The sequence below is a fragment of the Aethalodelphis obliquidens genome, unplaced genomic scaffold, assembly GCF_003676395.1.
Source record: "Aethalodelphis obliquidens isolate GAN/ISIS:26980383/991018 unplaced genomic scaffold, ASM367639v1 scaffold8, whole genome shotgun sequence".
In the NCBI taxonomy this organism is placed as follows: Eukaryota; Metazoa; Chordata; class Mammalia; order Artiodactyla; family Delphinidae; genus Aethalodelphis; species Aethalodelphis obliquidens.
The window spans coordinates 9,320,258-9,336,739 of record NW_020837952.1 but is presented as its reverse complement, the minus strand read 5'-3'; the positions used below and the strand labels follow the sequence as shown (position 1 = coordinate 9,336,739).

Here is a 16,482-nt window from a genome sequence, read left to right as displayed (position 1 = left end):
CTTACACAATATTATTAGCAATTTTGCATATCTCTTTTCATTATTTTTCTATATTCCTATATTTCTGATGAATTTAAATAATATTGTAATCATATAGATCATACAGATCTAATTGTATATACTGCTTTTTCATTATTATTTTTTATTATTTGTCTTTAAGTTCTTTTTCTTGTTTTGATTAGATAAGTGGCGCACTCCAATTTTTACAAAATATGGAAAATGCAAAAGTATAAACCAGAATAAAATACTATCAAATAAAGTCTTCAATTGCCACCATGATTTACAGAGAAAGTATCTTCTCCCTCCCGTTTTTTCTTTTTATATCCATTTACATCTGTTTTTTTACCCATACATTTAGAAGTGCTGTTTGGAAAGCCACCTCAAATTATTGTTTCAGAAGTTGGGGTAGAAGTGACAAAGGCATCTACCTTTTTATTAGGGACTGTGAATAGAAATGTTTTTAATTTAAAAAGTTTTAAATGGTAGAGGCAAGGCAAATCCATTTTATTTTTCCAAGAAGATACAATAAAAGCATGATAACAAGTTACTTCTCTCTGACTACACACACACAGACAGTATGGCTCTAGATATAGTGACATTAATTAGATGGAATAGTTTCAAAAGTTCAAATTGCTTGTCTCTTACCTTACTGATTTAAATGTATTATAATCGAATTAACCTATAACCTAATCTATAGGTATACAAAAATGAATAAAGGGATCTCTGACTCAAATATTGAGTACTCTTGCTAAGTGCTTATTAAATATTTATTTGCTCAGTTAAATTTCCACAAAAGCCCTATAAGATGCTGTACCTATCTTTCAAATAAGACTAAACCTCAGGAAATATTGGAAACTAGACCCAAGTAAAACAATAATGTCAGGGACTGGATTTCACTAATCACTGCTGACTCTTAAAATTACATAAATAGAATTAGAAATAATACTCTTGGTTAATGTATTTAGAAGAGGAAACAAGAAAAAAAAAAACTAGGTATTTTTTATTATGTCTTCTCTGCATGTCTAACATATTCTTATGGGTCAAAAGAGTCAAAGACGATTTTCAAGACTGTAAGAAAATAACTTGAAAAATTCTCTCCATGGATACATTTGTATGTTAGAAACCTACCCAGGAAAACTATAGCATTAAGGACAAATGAGAAGCTTTCACCACAGACAAATAATGCACACAGTGTACATCCTATTCAAAAATGGACACATCACAGCAGGGACCTTCTGTAAGCTCATTAATATTCTACAGATGCCAACTGTTCAGATCGATCCAAAACACCGTACCTTGTCAAAGAATGATTTTGAAAAGATTTGAATGTCTTCAGAATGTTTATGGTCTACTTTTGTAATCATTTTTGCCTTATTGGAAACAATAAAAGTTTGTCTATCTATCTATCTATCATCTATCTATGTAATTTGATTTCTCTTTGGTCATCAGTTAATCCAACATGATGGATTTACAGCATATGAGCACTGGAAATAGCATCTTTTTTTTTTATTTATTTTTATTTTTTATTTTCTTGCGGTACGCGGGCCTCTCACTGTTGTGGCCTCTTCCGTTGCGGAGCACAGGCTCCGGATGCGCAGGCTCAGCGGCCATGGCTCACAGGCCCAGCCGCTCCACGGCATGTGGGATCTTCCCAGAACGGGGCACAAACCCGTGTCCCCTGCATCGGCAGGCAGACTCTCAACCACTGCGCCACCAGGGAAGCCCAGAAATAGCATCTTTTAAAAAGTATAATACTTAAGGAAGACAGAGGAGGAAAGAGACAGATTGTAAGTATTGGCTAAACCAGCTGAAAATAGCACTCGGTCTTTGAAAGTTGTCTAAATAATCTGAATTTATATATTATTGAATTTTGTTACTATATTTTTAAAGTAGACAAATTTCTTATTGCGTGGAAATCAAATAAATCTAGAATAATACTAAAGAAATACCAAATGGCACTTGTAAGGGGTAAACTACTTTTTGTTGTATTATCAGAGTATAAAAACTATCATGAGGTTTAAAGTCCTCATTCTGTGATTTTCCTGCTTGCATAAAGGAATCTAAAACATCTTTCATTATTAATTTATGATTTTAAACTATTGTACCTTTTATCACCTCTATATTCTGGAGTAAACACTTAGAAATACAACTGGATGATTTATTTTTCAGCCATTTCGCAAATCATAAATAACATTTCTAAATAATCTTAAATCCATTATTTTAAAATCATTATATCAATATAAATATTGACGTTTACTAATATTCAAATCATGTTATTACTATTAATATTGAAATTTACTAATGATCTAGGTTAATGTTGGGATTTCCATTTTATAGACAGAAATCTATGCTCATAGAAAAGTGAAGTGGCCTTTAAAAAAGCATTATATGATGGAGTTATTTTTTCCTCAATACTTTGTTTTCTGTATTATTTTTTCATAGTTCACCAGTTTATCTCAGTATATGATCTTTTATACTCTTTCTCCAGCATATTTACTTGATTTTAATTATAATTGCATCCTCCTGGTTGCAAGTCACCACTCAGATACCTCTTCACTTCCTTATCTCCAGCTGTCTTGTTTCTTCCATTTAAATTGACATCTTACAATCTCTTAGCTGAATCATTGCAGAGTAGACCAAAATCAATTAACCCTTGAAAAATGCCACTTCCAAGATTATCACCTGTTCATTATTAACAACTCTTGAGTTAACCAATAGTTCAGACCCAATTCATATACACTCATTGGCCTCACGTTATTTTCCTGTGCACAATTCTGTAATATTTTATACAACTTATGTCTGTCGTGTCTTGTTCCTTTTATTTGTGGGCATAATCAAGAAAAACAGAGTGAAAAGTATAATTTTACCTGTTGACAGATGCTCTCTTGAACAGATTTCTTTGGATTATGTGTGATATTGTTAAACCTTATCACTATTGCTTGAAGTGTGATATTTGAAGGCAATACAAACGAAGAGAGGTAGAGCAGACTCTGGATTATCTAAAGAAATAGAAAAACAGGCGTTACATATATAATTGAGGTCCAGAAGCCTCATTAGGGTCACTACCTTTAATTCATCCAATAAATTTTGACCCTGTTTTAATAATTAACAAAATTGAATATATATATATATATGTGCATATATATTTGTCAATCCATTGATTGAATTATTAGGTATGAACAAAATGATGAAACGTGTGCAGGAGAAAAAAAAATTAGAAGTATGAAATGAAGATTAGTTTTCTTTTAATAAATAACGGTAAATTACATATCTACCGTTGTGAGAAGGAAATTTACTGGCATTCATTAGCTGTCACTCAAATAATTCCCTATACTCATTTAAATAATTTGCTCTAAAATTCAACTAATAAAATATCTATTGACAATGAAAATAAATATAAAATTTAAAAGAGAGTTATTAGAAACACTATCAATAATATACATGCCTTACAATGAGACACACTGAGTCATGAAAATGAAACAAAAAGTATTTTAGAAATCTTATGATTTAGAAACCAAATGTCTTAATCAGATCTGGGTGATAGATGAATATGCTAATAAATCTCCCTAATACATCAAATGCCTTTATTTCAACTTAAATCTGGTACTGAGTATACAGATGCTAGTACTTAGGGTTTATTTTGCTTGGGTCAAGCATTCCTTCGCCGAGATCAAAGCTAAGGAAAAGTTAACTCTGTCAGTTAAATACCCAGTTGCCTGCCTTGCATCCAGGGCCACTTATCCTAAAGTGTTGAAGTCGATGCAACCACCAGGCCAAATGACGTCTTTATGAGAGGATGAGGAAAGCCTGTGATCTAGTTGCCTAGTCAGTGAGAAACTGAGGGTGGGGATTAGAATGAAGATTAGTAGTGGAATTAGAAAGTCATGGATAAAATCTGAGAAATAGATAAGGCCGGAATTAAAGTTTTAACTTATGCTAGGAATGGAGAGTTCACACTCAGTAGGTCTCCTACATCTGGGATAACAGCAGGGAGAAGAGGCTTACATCTGCTCTGGACCTACCAAGAGGCTTGGGAGCCTTTGTGAGTTTTTTAAGCCGAGGAATTTAAGGGTGGTAGCTCCACCCTACCACAAGTGACCGGCCCATCCAAATGCAGAAAACCCTTCTTATATTTGGAGGAAATACATTTTCTGTCAGTTCCCTCTGGCAGAGAGAGTTGCCTGGAGTTTAGGGCAAAGCCTCAGAGGAAAGCCTCAGGCATTCCTGACAACTGGGCTCCGACCCTCCATCTATGCTTAATTATCATCATGGTTCACGGAGGTCAGCATAGGGGCCAGAACAAGCGAACATGACAAGGCCACATTTTAAATGCTCACCAACATTTCTACACAATCGTCACAGAGCTTTATTAACCTGACTGGTCTAGTTTCCTCCAGAAAGACCAACCCGTATCCAGAGGTTTTTTCAACAGATTGGCCAACAATCCAGGAATCCTCTGTGATAGTTATAACTATATTAATCTATTTTACATCTCTTTCTCAATACCTATTAAACTATCATATTTTTATACACATTTAGGCAAATAAACTCGTACAGTGCATAGATTGGTCCTTAGTTTTAAAAATGAAAGTCAGTGTTTTAAAATTTGTGTGTCTGATGAAAAAACCAAGAGAAGAAACAACAATCCTTAATATAGGAAAGCTTTCCTTTAATTCAGGAAAGAAACAATTTTGGAGACTGAATCCAAGTAGGCATAAAGCTTAAAGCTTATTCTCCCCTACAAAAGCAGTGTTAATTACTCTAGCTAGAAGCTGGGCTGTGGTATCAGCTATCAATAATTTGGTTTGTTAGCAATTCACATACATGCCACGTGTTTTATGATGGGTTTTACTTATAACAGGGAACTTAAAAAATGCTTTAGAGCTTTCAGTTTTTCAAAAAGATTCCATTAGTTATCATAATCCCACGAACTAAGAGGAAGTGGTATTTTTAATCACATTTATAGATAAGAGCATAAGGAATCGGAGGTACGAAGAGATTTTTCCAAAGTGTAATATTCAATAAGTGATCACACTGATACCATGACTAGTATCTTTCTGTTAGGCCCATTGTTACTGATTCCACCTTAACACACCAACTTGGAGGCTGCTCTTCCTGCTTATAAATATACTCCTTCTGTTTTATTTTTATGGTGAATTTCCAAATTTCTATTCTTGCACGTATGCTTGTCTGTCTTGTCCATCAGAATTCAAATACCTGTTCTTTGGAATACTAAACGCCAACTATCCTTCAAAGTCTTTAGAAAATGCATCATTATTCCAGCTTATTTACATGTCCTTTCTATAATGTTTTTGAGTATATAGACTATATCATTGTCATTAACAAAAAGGTGGCTTGATGACTACCGAAAACATCTGTCTGCTTCAAGTGTTTTTCAAAAACTTTATGTGGTAGGATGTGCTGAAGCCCAAGAATTGTGCCTTCCCTTCTAGAAATCAATATGGGTTGATTAATCTATGGAGAAGAAGGTGTAGGACAAAGGAGTAAAGGAACTATTGATGTGATGGTCAATGCTTAGATCCTAGTGCTATATTCAAGGCCCTTTTCTCATTCAGTTGTACAGAATATCAGAATGTGCCTTTATATACTTGGTGAATAATAATTCTTCAACTTCCTAAATCTAACCAGGCTATATCAATTTTATGAACCCTTATCAACAGTCTACGCAATCCAGAAGTTTATGCTTCAAAATAGCCCAGAAATAATGTACTTAGCAAACTAAGTCCCAAATTAAATCAACAGATGTTTGGAGACTACCGCCTTCACTACAAGTTCTTTTAGGTAGCCTATAGATAAAGCATGAGCTGTGTTTCACATCCTACCTATAAAGTGAACTATGTTTTCACCTATAGGAATTAGTACGTTCCTTAGAGAATAATGAACTGGTCTTTTTGCTCTCCATTCCCTCTTTCTTATACAAAGGATACAGTAACATCAAATTAATGTACAATGTTTAAGTTTAGGTGACAGCTCACTCAGTTTTATAATGGGAATTAAACTGAACCAAATCTTTTCTTTCCTAACATGTAATTGAATTCAAATTGGAATCTAATCCTGGGAGGTTATTTTATTCTTCAAAGTGGGCCACCTTTTACATCCTACCGACTGATTTACTTTGACAGCTAGACAGCAGAGATATCAATAGTGCATAGCCCCCAAAATGTTAGTAACACAAAACCTATTTTTAGGTGTAAACTCGTGCTGTAGTTAAAGGACTCTGAGAATGCTAATTGATAACAAGGGTCAAACTAACTGAAGATGTTTTTGTAATGGGAGAATTAGAAAAAATAATATGAACCAGCACCTAATTATTTATGAAGAATTGGATGAATATCCCATATCAGACAATTCCTCTGATTTATAATACTATACTTTTAGAATTGTGTAAAAGCAGTTGTAGTGAGCTGAATAGTGGCCCTCAAAAAGATATGTCCATGTCCTAATTTCCAGGACCTGTAATATACCTTATGTGATCCTATAGACTGAATGCTTATATTCCACCCCACCCCCCACAAAATTCATACATTCATACCTAATGATACTTGGAGGTGGGGCCTTTGGGAGGCAATTAGGTCATCAGAGTGAAGCCCTCATGAATGGGATTACTGCCTTTGTAAGTGAGACCCCAGAGAGCTCCCTTGCCCCTTCCACCAACTGAGGATACATTGAAAGACGGATGTCTAAGAATAAGGAAGAGGACCCAAGCAGACACTGAATCTGCTGGCACCTTGATCTTGGACTTCCCAGCCCCCATAACTGTGAGAACTACATTTCTGTTATTTATAAGTCACCTAGTCTATAGTATTCTGTTATAGCGGCCCTAACAGACTAAGATAAAATTTGGTACTGGGAATGGGGTGCTGTTACAGCAAATACCTAAGAATGTGGAAATGGCTTTGGAACTGGGTAACGGGTAGAAGCTGGAGAAGTTTTGAGGTGCATGCTAGAAAAAGGCTACGGCCATAAGTGGACCGATCATTAAGGGCAATTCTGGTGAGAGCAAAGAAAGAAAAGAGGAGAGCTATAGAGAAAACCTCAGCTTTCCTAAGTAATCCTGAACAGAATGTTGGTAGAACTATAGAGGGTAAAGGTCATTCTGATGAGGCCTCAGACGTAAATGAGGAATATGTTACGGATAATGGGAGAAAGGAGATCTTCATTATACAGTGGCAAAATCTTGGCTGAATTGTGTTCATCTTCGAGTTCTAGTGTTGAACTGTGAGTAATGAAATTGGATATTTAGCTGAAGCTGTTTCTAAGCAAAGTGTTGAAGGAGTGTCCTTGGTTCCTCCTGACGCCTTACAGTAAAATGAGAGAAGAGAGAAATGACAAAAGGACAGAATTGTTAATCAGAGCTTAAAGATTTGAACAACTCTCAGCCCATCCATATTGAACAGAATGAGCATATATGATTGGAAGAAACTCAGTGTATGGACAAAACACCATTTCATATTATTAGTCGGCCATCTCAGCAGAAGCAGGAGCTATTGCGGAAAACAATGGAAGAATAACCCCAAAGATAATTCAGAAATCATCAGGGCTGCCCCTCCCATCACAGGCCCAGAGTAAAAGGGCCCCAAGGGCACAGTGAATTCAAAGGAGGGGCTGCCTGAACCTATGGGACATTAGGGTGTGCTGCCAGGTGGCTGCCTCACAACATGGGCTCTGCTCTCTGCACTCCAGCTCTGTGCTCCTTGGCTGCCTCAGGTGCAGATCCAATGGGCTGCGGTTTGGTGTCATGGTGGCCACCCCTACGGAGGACACAGGTGGCGAACGTTGGCAGTGTCCACACTCTCCTATCATCTCTGCCAGTGCACAGAGTGCAAGAGCCGTGGGGGCATAGCTGCATCCACCTAGATTCCAAAAGATGCCTGGCAGAGCTCTCACTCAGGGAGAGCTATGGGTGCAAGAGCCCATCCTACAGGGGCAGAGCCCAGGCAGAGAACTGCAGGGGTGGGGCTACTACAGAAAGCCCCAATTAGGGTGATGCCCAGTGTACCCTGGGGATGGAGCTGTTCTTAAGATCACTGGAATGCGATTTTAAACCCAGGAAAGTCATAGCCAGGGAACTCAGACCCGTGAGTGCTGTGTGGGTGAGACTGCAGCCCCAGTGGGTCCATAAGGTAGAGCATCCAGTCAAAGATCATTCTTGGTCCTTAAGGTTTAATGTTGGAATTTTAACTTACTTGGGACCTGTTACCCCTTTCTACCTTCCCATTTCTCCCTTTTGGAATGGGAATGTCTCTCCTAAGCCTGTCTCACCATTATATTTGGAAGATTTCACAGGTTCACAGATGGAGAGCAATTTGCCTCAGAATGAACCATACATTAAGTCTCACCCATATCTGATTTAGATGATACAAATGAGACTTTGGACTTCAGAGTTTGAGTTGAATCTGGAATGAGTTAAGATCTTTGGGACTATTGGGATGGAATGAATATATTTTGTGTGTGCAAAGGACATGAATTTTAGAAGACCAGATATGGAATGCTACAGACTGAAAATGTTTGTGTCCCCTCCCCCTGCCCCCGCCAAATTCATAAATTGATACATAATCCCCAGTGTGATAATATTTGGAGGTGGGGCCTTTGGAAGGCAATTAGGTCATGAGGGTGAAGCCCTCATGAATGGGATTATTGCCCTTATGAAAGAGGCCCAAGAAATCTCCCTTCTGCCATGTGAGGACATGAGAAGATGGCCACCTATGAACCAGGAAACCGGTTCTCACCAGACACCGAATTTGCTAGCACCTTAATCTTGGACTTTCAAGCCTCCAGAAAGCCAGTCTATGGTGTTTTGTTATAGCAGCCCAGAGGGCAAAAGATGTGATTAAAGTAAGGATCTTAAGAGAGGAGTTTATCCTGGATTATCCAGGTGGTCCCTAAATGCCATGTATTCTTATGAGAGAGGCAAAGGGAGTTTAGAGACAGACACAGAAGGAAAGGCATGGAAAGTAGGCAGTGATATGAAAATGAGGCAGAGCAGAAAGTGATGCAGCCACAAGCCACGGAATGTTGATTGGTGCCAGCAGCTAGAAAAGGCATGGAGCAAATTCTCCCCTAGAGCCTCTTTAAGGAGTGTGGTCCTGCTGACACCTTGTGAAGTGTGAGAAAAAAAATATCTACTCTTTTAAGCCACCAAGTTTGTAGTAATTTGTTACAGCTGCCCTAGGAAGCTAATACAGCAGTAGTGATGGCATCGTTTATGAAAGTCATGAACCCAGCAATTCCAAAGAGGTCTCTCTTATAAGCACTTTCGCACAACTTTGCAAAGAAACATGTACAGGATGTGCAGGGGAGCATCATTTATAACTGTGGCAAACTGAAAGTCACTAGGAAAATGGGTAAATTGCTGCACATCCATAATAAAGTACTACACAACTGTAAAAAGAATGAAGTAGATCTATAGGCACTGATACATAATATCGTTAAAAGTATAACAAATGCAATAACAGCAAGCTATAAAAAATTATGATTCCATTTATTCTAAATACACACATAAAGACTTACACATGAAGACTTAGGTCTACATATTTCTATTTGCATACAAATTATCTAGAGCAATACTAAAAAGCTATTAATAGGTGACTTTGGAAAGTAGTTATATATTTTTGAAATGTTTAATTACATAATAAGTATATCTCATTTTTCTTTCCAAAACTTTACAAAAATGCTGAAACACAAACCTTTATTATGAAATATAAATATATCCCCTTAGTTGTTAACCTGGTTGTGAGTTGTAGCAGGTAGTTCTATTTGTATTTTACATAGGATTTTCATAACTTTTTTCTACTGCTTTTTTTTCTGCTAGCTAAATTTTAATCAACTAAGGTAAAAAGGAATTGGCCCCTGCTTACAGATCTTATGGAGTAGCTCTCATAGTGCGGCTCCAGTTGAGCGGAATAATCGTAAGCTGGTACCTTTTTAGAAACGTAGATTCTGGGGTACCACCTCAGATTTACTGCACGAAGCTCTGGAAGTGAGACCCAGCAAACTGTAGTTTAGTAAGTCCTCCAGGTGATCCTGATGCCCACTAATGTGTAAAAGCTGCTGGTCTAGCTCTTCCTCCAACACACCTACAAGTGTTGGCTGCAGTAAATGTAATAAACTGCAGTTCTTGAGCCATCGTGGTCTATTGACTCCTCTGCCTACCGAACGGCTGAAGCTACCTGGGAACCACTGCTCTTTTCAGAATCCTGAACATATTCAGTTCCATCTATGACATAGCACTTTGTCAGCTGTAACCTCATAATTCTATGACCGCTGCCCCTGTAACCTCATGATTCTATGACCGCTGCCCCTTATGTCTCTTGAATAATCATGTTTATGGTATGGGAAAACTAAAGACAACCTAAAGACCCAAATTTGGAAAGTCAGTGAATATATTACAGTCATCTACTTGATAAACCATTATACATACATTAAGTGATAGTTATGAAAATTATAACATGGGAAATATTTATTATATAATATTTAATGAAAAGCTCATATGTCTGCAAAATTCAAAATATGTGACAAAAATGATACATAAAAAGAAAAAAATAGGACACAGTAAGAGGGTGAGGATTGTAGAAAAATTATATTTCTCTATTCAAATTTAGGATAATACTATTATATTTTTTTTGATTTATCATAGTGCATACTTTATTCATTTATTTATTTTTGGCTGTGTTGGGTCTTTGTTGCTGCGCGCGGGCTTTCTCTACTTGTGGCGAGTGGGGGCTACTCTTCGTTATGGTGCACAGGCTTCTTATTGCGGTGGCTTCTCTTGTTTGTTGCGGAACATGGGCTCTAGGCGCGCGGACTTCAGTAGTTGTGGCACATGGGCTTAGTAGTTGTGGCTCGCAGGCTCTAGAGCGCAGGCTCAGTAGTTGTGGTGTGTGGGCTTAGTTGTTCTGCAGCATGTGGGATCTTCCCAAACCAGGAATTGAACCCGTGTCCCCTGCATTGGCAGGTGGATTCTTAACCACTGCGCCACCAGGGAAGTCCCCTGTAATATCCTGATATATAAAATACTTTAAGTTAATATTATACGTTTAATGATTTGCCCTAGTTTGGGGTTTTATAACTACTTTGAAAAATATTTTAATTTTAACTAGTCTACAACCATTTAAAAAATGTAAGGTTATATAGTGAAATTGGAAGCTGTATTTTATTTAAAGACCTCACCTCCATTTTTTAAGTTCCCTTTTTGTTTGTTTTATGTCATTTTGTTTTTAGTTATGCCTAAATGAGATTATGAGGCTCTTGCATAAGTTGTAAAGAATATACCCAGAGATGGTCCCCACACTTAAATTTAGACATAAATTACATTAGCTGATTACCAATTACCTATATAAATAACATTTACTGTTACCTATTTTGTTACAAGTAAGCATCACTGAGTAAGTCAGTTGATACTTTAACATAAATTTCCTTGTAATTCTGTTTAGTAGCTATTACCTCCATTTTTCAGACAATGAAAATGAAATTCAACCACGTCAACTATCTTTTAAGTCCACCTGTAGCATTTGTTTTGAACTAGGCCCTTACAGAGTTAAGAGCTGTACACTTTCTATTGTCTTCATGTTAATTTTCAGTCATGAACTGCTTGAAGTGTTCATATCACCACCCCCTCTCCACCCTCCTGTGTTTTGCCTGTTTGAATACTTGCTTTGCTTGTGGTCACTTGCCTGAGTTTTCTGCCCTCCATCCATTCCAGCTGTGTGCTTCCCAAAGACTTCAGGAGACACTCAATTAGTTGCTAATTTGGTAATTTTGCCAAAATAGGAAGAGGAAACAAAAGCTGGAGCCCACAGAAAAGTAACCATTCAGCAGATTCAAGAAAATGGTATTAGTGGTCAGGATTTAAACTTCAAAGAGAAGGGCTGTGAAACTCTTCGGAAACTAGTCAAGTTATCAGTTGTTTCTTCTACTATACACTTACAAGTGAATTAAATTTTTAATTTTATTTTTTGATAGTAATTATTTGCCCCCTACCCATCCTTGTCATGCTTCTCTGCAGGCCAAGTATACTCCATACCCCCTGACTTTGGACTTGTTTTGTCAATGGAATATAAGCCAATGATGTATAGTCCATGTCCAAGAGTGAGCTTAAAATGTTTGCATGTTTTGACTTTACACCTGTAGTCTTTACCTTCCAATCTGAGAACGTGTCCCTTTAGTCTGGGTCGCTAAAAATAAGAGTATGTTTGGAGGTCAGCCAAGCCCACCAGAGACAACCAGAGTGATAGCTGATCCATAGCTTTCAAGTAGCAAAAACAAGAAATAAATATCTGTTGTTGTCAGCCCCAACAAAATTTGAGGTTGGGTGTTTAAAACGAAATCCTAAAATATGTGGCATTGGCTTTAGAGATGGACAGCTGGTGGTGAGGACCCTGTTAGAAGAGGTTAGAAAAACGTAAAATATTTGGTAAAATTTTGCCTATGATATCTTAAAAGAGGCAGAAAATACACACAATGCAGTTGGGGTTCTGGGACAAGAGATAAGGAGAAAATATGTTGGTAGCATTAGTTGGTGGTTATTAGCCCTGTTTAATAAGTACTAGGAGAGGCAATGAAGTCATGATAGATTTGATCTGTTTGCAAGCAGGGATGAGAAGAGAAAAGGCACAATGCCTGTATTATAGGACTTGCAGGATTGAAAGACACATCCCCCAGCCCCCCACCCATCTTTCGCTTGGTAAAACTTTCTCAAGTGAAGACACTCCCTCAGGGCAAAAACTAAATCCAAAGGTTACTTAAGCAAGGAAAAGACCAAACCAACGGTGTGGCTTTTGTACCTTTGCTTAGAATCTCTTACAGGCTAAGCCAGATCCCAGTAAATTCTTTCAGTTTGAAAAATATTCAGGAGCGGGGGTAGAAAAGAGACCAATGGTGCAGTCCCTGAAGTTCTAACAAACTCAGATTTTCTGTAATTCAGTATATTTAGAGCCTCGCAAAGAAGTGAGAGTGTTACTATTTGCACTAACTGAAACCAACGAATTAAAAAATACTCTTCCAAACATTATACTATAAAATGTACTATCACCTTGGACGGAAAGGAAGAGTGACTGTTGGAAATGTCAGATGACCAAGTGATTGAAATAACTCCAATATCTTGTAACTTGCTTTATGTCACGTACAGGATATAACACCATGGAAAATGTAAATACATACAATAAATGTCACAAAAGTGTTGTAACCCTATAAGCAAGTGACATTCACGTTGGCTCTTAGTTTCCTTATTTGTGAAAAGCCAGAGCAGGATTAAGTGTTATCTGAGGTCCCTTTCAGCTCATTTTTGATTCTATGATACTAAAACACATAGTTCTATTTAATAGACTTTCTTAACATGTGAAATACAAATTTCTTCTCTTCTCTGGGAAAAATCTGCTGTTCAAAAACAAGTAATGAACAGATAGACATTAATTGAGCAAGTTTTACAAGATTCTACAAACTATGGGCTGAATGAGAAAAGTTCTTTTGAAAGAGTCATCTGAAGGAATTCCATTACATACACAGACAGGGTCACGTGTTTAATGAAATACAGAGGCTTCTAGAGGCCAAGTATTAGTTCCTTAAGTGTGCTTGGAATTTTATTCAATTCCCAAATCACAATTTAGTTCCCATAAAAGTTATTGTACAAGATCCTCAAAGGAACTGGTATATATTTGAATAGTTTTTCATTTATTTATTAAGATAAAATATTGAAGCATACTTCCATGTTCTTTAATAGAATATGTTCCCATAAAAGTGGGACATTTTGGTTCAGTGTTGCCAATAAATCACATGAAGATATTTTTCAAAGATAGAATGAAAACAGCACCTCACCTATTATATATTTTAAATGTTTTAAAGAATGATGTAATATTTCAATTCATACACTATATGTTTTTAGTTCCCATATTTGCCAGATTTTATACACTTAAATAAAAAAATTATATTGTACAACTACCAAATGGGAATCATGTCAATCATGTATTGGTCGATAAAAGTATCACATTCAATAGAAATTAAATAGTCACTAAAGGTATCATTAATAACGTATGAGTTGACTATTTACAAACATGCCGAAAGGTATTCCTCTTGTCAAACATATATAAATTTTATGACAGTGACATCGTGGGAATGTTAACTGCAGTCATTTCTTATGAAGGATCGATAAAACCTAGCTGAAACAGGCAGAGCTGAAAGTGATCACTTTCGTCACGTTTTATGACATCGTAAAGACTCGCCATGACGATTCTCTCTAAGGAAACCTCCCTGTGAAGCTCCACAGAATTCGCTATTTCAAGCCCTCGTATTTAGAATTGGATGTTACTGTTATGATATTCAGTGAACACCGATAATGAAGTCGTGCTGACTGGAACAAAAATGAACCCAAAGTTAAATATAACCTAGATAAGAGCTACAGGAGCCGCTGAAAAGAAATCAATTGGTTCAATCCTGCTTGTCACTTCTAGAAGGTCACCAGAAAGGAGCATCATCCCAAATGCAGAGAAAAGAAAAACTCTTTCTCCTTCCCTCTTCCTTACTGTATTAGTCAAGACCGTGAATCCCACAAAAATACACAAACAAACACAGTCCTCTGAGAATTGATGACACACTTGTACTACACCAAATTAGAAGGAATGAAATTACGGGAAACGTTTCGCCTTTGCATGCCGCATCCATCTTTCTCCCCCTTAGCTTTCTCCTAAAGGCCTGCAGGCTCCCTTCTTTCAGGTTTGGCTGCCAACTGGGCAGGGAAGATATCAATAAGCCCAAGCATCATCTTGATCCTAATTTAATTTCTCTACCTTTAAATTATTTTATTAGTTTAATTTTGTTTCCGCCTTGCCCTTTCCCCTTACATCCTAGCATCAACTCATTCTCCCAGACCAGATATGCTCCTGCCTGACTGCAGACCATTCTGTTCCAGGCTATTCACTCAGGTTTGTTCTAACTTTGTTGCAGGTTGGATGAAGAGTTCTCACTTCCTTGCCCTAACACTTCCTTTACATTCCTTCACGCTCCACAAGAGAGCGCGATGCTTTCTCTGACTTCTTGTTTGCCAGTCCCACACATCCCAGTCTGACAGACAGCATGGGAAGTAGCTGATAGGAGTCACAGGCTGCCATCCTTTCTGCTCTGCTCACAGGAATGCCAACATTCCAAACCTGGGAAAAACAGGAAGGGGATGCCTATATTTTACCGCCATTGGAAACAAACCTTTCCTTCCAGTTGGGTCCTAGAGAAAAAGGCATCCCTCTTGTTTTCTCATGCTATCCATTTACTTATCATTTTTTTTTAACTTTTTACTTTATATGGAGTATAGTTGATTAGCAGTGTTGTGTTAGTTTCAGGTGTACAGCAAAGTGATTCAGTGATACGTATACATGTATCTATTCTTTTTCAAATTCTTTTCCCACTTAGGTTGTTGCATAATATTGAGCAGAGTTCCCTGTGCTATACAGTAGGTCCTTGTTGATTATCCATTTTATTTTTATTTTTTAATAGATCTTTATTGGAGTATAATTGCTTCACAATACTGGTGTACAACAAAGTGAATCAGCCATATGCATACAGATATCCCCATATTCCCTCCCTCTTGAGCCTCCATTTTAAATATAGCAGTGTGTACAGGTCAATTCCAAACTCCCAATCTAATCCTTCCTCCCCTTCCCCCCCCCCCACCCCGTAACCATAAGCTCCTTCTCTAAGTCTGTGAGTCTGTTCCTGTTTTGTAAATAAGTTCTTTTGTAACATTTCTTTTTAGATTCAGCATATAAGCGATATCATAAGATATTTCTCTTCATTGTTAATGAAGTCTCTCTTGCCTGTCATATGGGATTTGGCTCCAATAATTTTCACACTTTTAATTAATGTCTTTTCTGTTTTTTTTTTTTTCTTTAGCTTACAAAATGTTAATCTCCTCAAGCCTAAAAATAGTAGGAAAGCATAACCTTCTCTAGAGCCTCTATTTTTCTTGTGCTGTCACTATATTTCATCTTCACTTCAAAACTTCACACAAGGGCCATCCTTCTCTGTAACCTCTTTTTTCTTACCACCTACTCCTAATTCCTTGCTAATGTAAGACCTTCTCTTCTCTCTCTCAAGCTTCACTGAATAAATTTTCTCTTAAAGATGAGCAATGACTTCCTAATCTCCAAATCCACTAGGCCTCATCTCATTAAAATTTTATATGGTATTTAGCAATTACTTCATTGGACCTTGTACTTGAGACTTTGGCTTCTATCTCACTATATCCCTACACATTCTCCCACGGCTAGTTTTTCTCTTCAGGTCCAACGTGTGTAAGTTCTCATAAAGGTTATACTGTTGACTCTCTTCTCTCTTTACATGCTCTCCATGATACCTTCTACTTTTATAAATTCAGGTCATGTTTTATACTTGGTGTGTTCCAATTCTCCATCCCCTGTGTCAGTCCTTTTCCTAAGTTATAATTTTTCATTTCTTATAGCTTCCTAGACATGTTCA

The 16,482-nt window shown here is 37.2% G+C and overlaps 1 protein-coding gene across 8 annotated transcripts in view; it reads right to left on the bottom strand.

Moving 5' to 3' along the window:
* SLC16A7 (solute carrier family 16 member 7) overlaps positions 1 to 16,482 on the bottom strand; it is a 168,747-nt gene that overhangs the window by 69,296 nt on the left and 82,969 nt on the right. For all 8 annotated transcript variants that reach the window (XM_027106867.1, XM_027106869.1, XM_027106868.1 and 5 more), the window contains one exon: positions 2,868 to 2,999. The gene's annotated coding sequence lies outside the window, so the exon portion shown is untranslated. The remainder of the gene's footprint in view (positions 1 to 2,867; positions 3,000 to 16,482) is intronic.